Genomic DNA, 6,000 nt, shown 5'->3' on the forward strand with positions numbered 1-6,000 from the left:
GAAGAAGCCTGTACAAGGTACACTGTGGGGGTTAAAGAAAAGAACTAGGTTTTGAAGCCAGGACTGTGTTTGTGGTGGACATGTTTGGGGTTTGGGGTACCGAGACGGTCCCCTTAGTGGCCACAGCAGCCAAGTACAGAGAGATAATTGAATAAGACCTGCTCCAGAGAACAGGAACAGTTTGGGTGTTTTTAAATGAAAAGCTTTAGAAATGGTTCGATTCTCATTCCCTGATTTGTGCGTCACCATAATTTGATCCCAAAGGTTTGACCACAGCAGCTTCAGAAAGTCTTGAGACCCTCCACTTCATCTTTTCACATTTTGTTGTGTTGTAGCCTTCTGCTACATTCATTTCATTTTTTCCCTCCTTGTCATAAAGTCCAGGATTGGGGGAGTTTTGCAGTGCTTGTTTGCTCTTCTGGAAGTTCCTCCCATCCCTACACAGGTTCTTAGGATCTCATCCAGAGTGACCATTAGACTCTTGACATCCTCTCGTACCTAAGGGCCTTCTACCACAATTGCTCAGTTCGACCAGAAAGAGTCATAGGAAGAGTCATGGTTGTTACTTAGATTTATGATGAACATTAGAGGCTGTTGATTTACCAGTCGATATACGTTCCCACCCTCACCTATGGCCACGACCTTCAGGTAGTGACTGAAAGAGCAAGATCACGGATACAAACGGCCGAAATGAGTTTTCTCCGCAGGGTGGCTGGACTTTCCCTCAGAGATAGGGTGAGGAGTTCAGTTATCCGGGAGAGACTCGGAGTAGAGACGCTACTCCTCCGCATTGAGATGAGTCTGTTGAGGTGGTTCGGGGATCTGGTAAGGATGCTCCCTGGACGCCTCCCTAGGGGGGGTGTTCCGGGCATGTCCCACTGGGAGAAGGCCACGGGGCACACCCAGGACACGCTGGAGGGATTATATGTCCCGGGTGGCCTGGGAATGTCCCCCCAGAGGAGCTGGAGGAGGTGGCCAGGGAGAGGGAGGTCTGGGCTTCCTTGTTTAGGGCTGCTGTCCCCGCGACTCGACTTTGGGTAAGCGGTGGACAATGGATTGATGGGTGGATGGATAGAACATTAGAACAATCTGGATGAGAACAGGCCATTCTTTGCTAGTTCTTTCTACTTCATTCTTCTAAAATAACATCAAGTCGAGTTTTGAAAGTCCCTAAAGTCTTACTGTCTACCACGCTACTTGGTCGCTTATTCCAAGTGTCTATCATTCTTTGTGTAAAGAAGAACTTCCTAATGTTTGTGCGGAATTTACACTAAGCAAGTTTCCAACTGTGTCCCCGTGTTCTTGATGAACTCACTTTAAAGTCAGCGTCTCCATCCACTGGACTAATTAACCTTCATCATTTTAAACACTTCAGCCAGGTCTCCTCTTCCTCCAAGCTGTAACTTGTCGTGGTGGTGATGTACGAACATCCCCGATAAAGCCGCTCAGTCTGCGCTCCACTGGACATTTGTTTTCCTCCTCTGCTCACTTTATTTAGATGAGCACTAACGACATAACCACTGGCTTTAAAGGAGCCCATAAATATCCAGGCTCAGTCAATCAGGCTAGCCTGGGGACTCATCACGTTACTCCAGCAGCGCGTTTGATTTTAACCAGATGTCCAGAAAACACAAAGCACCAAACAGAAACAACAGCAAAGCGAATCCATTCTTCGACAGCACGAATGTCCCCGTGCGGAGATTCCTCACGGAGTGAAGTTTTCCTCGTCTTCATTTTCTCTTTTTTGTATTTCTACCATAACATTCTGTTGACGTTTTTATTTGAAGTTCTTACAGAGGAGTTTTTATTGTTGTGCCACCTCCACTTAATCCTCAAATTGAATAAGCTGCACGGAAGAGCCCGGCATGTATTTTAAAAGTGATAACGATCGCGGTGGGCAGGGAAAACGTCCTCAGATGGTCTGTCAGGCTGCCAAATCATGGAAGTGCAGCACAATGCACCGCATTCTCATGAAAACACGAACAAAAGACACAAAGGGCATTCAGTAAAGATTACACAACCGTCTGCAGCTTTCACTTGAACCTTTGTTTAGGCCGCAAAAACGAAGGCGGCACACGATAACGACCTCTTGGGTCTTCCGGAAGTTTCTGAGCGTATCTTCATATTATACAAGTCCAAAGTCATCAGAGTGCTTATTTTTGTTCAGTGTGGTGGCTCCTTGGTGACAAATTTGGACGACTGTTAAATCAGGAAACCTCAAGCACAACAAGCGTCTTTTGTTCGGTCATAAAGATGGGGCTTGCTGATGTTTTTAAACTCAAGACTTGAAATAATAAAAAATAAAAATGGCATGTACAGTTAAGCAGGCCTGTAGGTCCAAAGTAATGAATCTGTGCTTTTAAATGGTGGTTTTCAGTCCCCTTCTTCATTATGGATTCTCATTATGGGTTTACCTGTGGTATTTATTTGCGGTTTGGATTTTGTGTTCACTCATTAAGAATGTTTTTTGGTTCATTTCTCCTGAGGCATTGTGATTTCGTGTCACCATCGTGATGGTGTGACAAGAGCGGCAACAGAATGTGGCACCAACGATGACACAACTGACATCATTGGAGCACCGCTGTGAAGATCGTCAAATTAGACGCATCCACATCCGAGTTTCCGGATGCTCTAAAACAAAAATTTTTCATGTGTGTGTGTAGACGGTGCAATTCAGATATGCCCGGTCCCTGAATTTGGATTTGTGTTTCTTATTACGATTCTTAGCTTACAATGTTTACTTCTGAGTAAATAGAAGTTTGGTGATGGGGTCCAAAATTGGCTGTCGAGTTAATGAGTTAAGTTCACATTCTGGTTCTACGATCTTCAAAATGGTGAGAAAAGTTGACTTTAGCATTGTGTCTGTGTGTGTGCCAGCACTGGCACCTTACCCACTGTGTTCAAACGGGCCCGAGTGACTCTGCTTCTCTTGTGACCCATCTCACATACGTAGTTACACACCAGACTCTCTCTCTCCTCTCTTTTCTGTTCAAAACACCTGACCATGAAGTTGTGTCTCACCAAGTCTCGTCCTTCTTCCTTCTCCATAGCTGATTAATTGATCCTAATGAGTCAGGCTTCAAAAGGGGACCATTCCACTCAGATGGCTACCCTTACTGCTGTCATCACATTACAGCAGGTTAAAGCTGCCACCATGTCATCTGTCCTCACAAGTAAGCCTGCGATTCGCTAGCGAATCGGAAATCCAAGAATGGCAATCACTTTCTGTTCCGTCCGATATTTGGATGGATGACTTATCATGGAGGGTGGGTGCGTCTGGGGAAATGTCATTTAATTAAATAAGCATATCTGTACTAAAGCGGTCTCGTTTTGTGGAGACATGATTCCGTTGCCTTTGCTGACACCGACTGCTGGCAGAGTGAAGCACAGCAAGTCTAGTTTACAGGTTGTGGTATCTGTGTGCCAGCCATTGAGTCTGGGAAGCCTCTGGGTTAGAGTCTGTGACCGTTATATGATCCATATTACTGGCACAGTGGATTAGAGCAAGTGTAGCTCACAGGTTGTGTTGTTTTGGTGCCACCTACTGACTCTGGGAATCCGCCGTGTTTTGGGAAGCCTCTGCGTTTGACTGTACAGGTTGTGTTGTTTGGGCGCTCAGAGGTTGTGTTGTTCGGGTGCATCCGCCATGCATATATTAACTGTGGTTTAGTAAGATAGATCCTGCTGTATCTCTGCTCTGACTTTGACATGGTTTGACCACCAGATCCTCCTTGCCACCTTCTCTGACTTTGGCATCACCGGGACTGCCCCCAGGTGGTTTGAGTCCTACTTCTTGGGAAGACCCTACTGTGTGACCTGGTATGGAGAGATGTCAATGGTGCCCCATGGATTGATGCTGGGTCCTCTCCTCTTCTCTCTCTCTCTATACACCACCTCACTAGACCCTATCATGGATCTGAACAAACACAAGGTGTTCCAAATTCAATGTCTGTGACAGATCCTGGGGGTCTCACTTCATGATCACATCAACAATGAAGCAACGGCAAACAACCATCAATGCACAAATCCAGTAGTGAAAGCTAAGTTGGTTTGGCCACCTGTGCAGAATGGGCACAAACAGGCTACCACATAGACTCCTCTGGATAGCATATAACGGACTGCACCCAAGACAACGTGGACCAAACAAGTAAAGAAGAGATCTGAAGATCTGACGACTTGACCTGAACCAGGCCAAGACCATCACCATAAGCCGTAAAGCATAGAAAAGCATTATGAAGAGAGTCGGAAATCCTGTGGCACTCACAGCAGCGTACCAGTTTGCATAGCCAATAGCCTCCTCCAGCTTCCAGCCAGGGATCAGAGTGAAAGAGAGAGAGAGAGAGAGAGAGAGAGACAGAGTGAGACCTTCTCATCCTGTCCCACGGTTTCTTTTATCAGTGCTATGCCTATGATATGAATCTGTACCTGTTGTTCCCTCCTGTGGACCACACAATATCAACTAAAGTCTCTGCCTTTCTCAGAGAAGGAGCACCATCTCCACCTCAGCCTGGCACAGATGGACATTCTTGTTATCCCAACTCCTCCGTCTATTCAGCACCCCATCTCTGTTTAGCGGGGTTAGAACATTAGAACACGCTCTAAGCAAGCTGTTTGGCGAGAACATGTTCAGTGTGTTTCATTGTTACTAACACCTGCCATGTAGGTAGGCACCCTTGGGGTGGCGATCGATGGCCAGCTGTCCATCATGGACCATGTTGTAAGAGTCTCTTGATCCTGTAGATTCACTCTATGCAACATCCACAAGATCAGACCGTATCGGACAGAGTATGCAGCACAATTCCTGGTCCAGGCTTTGGTCTTGTCACATCAGGGCTTTGCAACTCTCTGTTCGAAGGTGTACTGGCATGTGTCAACAAGCTGGTGCAGACGATTCTGAAAGTGAAAGTCACTCCTCTTTTCAGATCACTACATTGGCTCCCTGCAGCTGCATATATGGAGTTTAAATCCTTGATTCTTGCCTCAGAACCTGTATCTATGGAGAAACCTGTGAAGTCCTAAGCTCCTTCTTGTCCACTCAGGTCTCCTGATGAACAGTGTCTCTTGATGTCACCCCTGGGGGAGGCATTAAATCTCACTCTTCCAGACTCTTTCCATTTGTAGATCCTGGCTGGTGGAATGTGTCTGCCCATTTCCATTGGAATTGTTGACTTCTCTAAGGGCCCCTCTATTGAGCTCCTCAAATATGTGGACAACATAACCGTTACTGGACTTGTCAGGAATGGTGACAAATCAGCATATGGACGGGAGGTTATTGAGCAGCTGCCCTCCTCTGGTGTGTTGAAAGCAATCTGGAGCTAAACATGCTGAAAACTGTGGAGATGACAGTGGACTTCGGGAGGGGTCTCTGCTGTCACCTCCCCTTTCCATACTTAACAATAAGGCATCAGTTGTGGAAACCTTTGCGTTTATGTGCTCTGTAATCAACCAGGACTTGACATGGAAGGCCAAACTAAACTTCATAAAAAGAAAGGCCCAGCAGTTCACGGATGTCCTGCGAAAGCTGAAGGAGTTCAATTGACCACAGGAGCTGCCTATTCAGTTGTACACAGCAATCATTGAGTCTGTTCTCAGCTCATCCATCACAGCAACTAAATAAGATAAGAACATGCAAGGTCCTGCTGAAATGATCACTGTCACCTTACCTGACCTGTACCATTCTAGAGTCATGAATCAGGAATGGGAAAATCATCACCGGCCCCTCACATCCAAGAACACAACCTTCTTGAACTTTTGCCATCTGCCAGGTGTTATAGACGAAACTACTCCAAAATAGGCAACTATAAGAGAAACTTCTTTCCACAGGCCACCAAAGTCACAAATACTATAATATGAAAAGTTTGGGAGCCCCTCTTAATTCTTTGGATTTTTGTTTCTCATTGGCTGAGCTTTCAAAGTAGCAACTTCCTCTTAATATCTGACATGCCTTATGGACACAGTAGGATTTCAGCAGTGACATTAAGTTTATTGGATTAACAGAAA

Source organism: Erpetoichthys calabaricus, chromosome 2 (assembly GCF_900747795.2).
Source record: "Erpetoichthys calabaricus chromosome 2, fErpCal1.3, whole genome shotgun sequence".
NCBI lineage: Eukaryota > Metazoa > Chordata > Cladistia > Polypteriformes > Polypteridae > Erpetoichthys > Erpetoichthys calabaricus.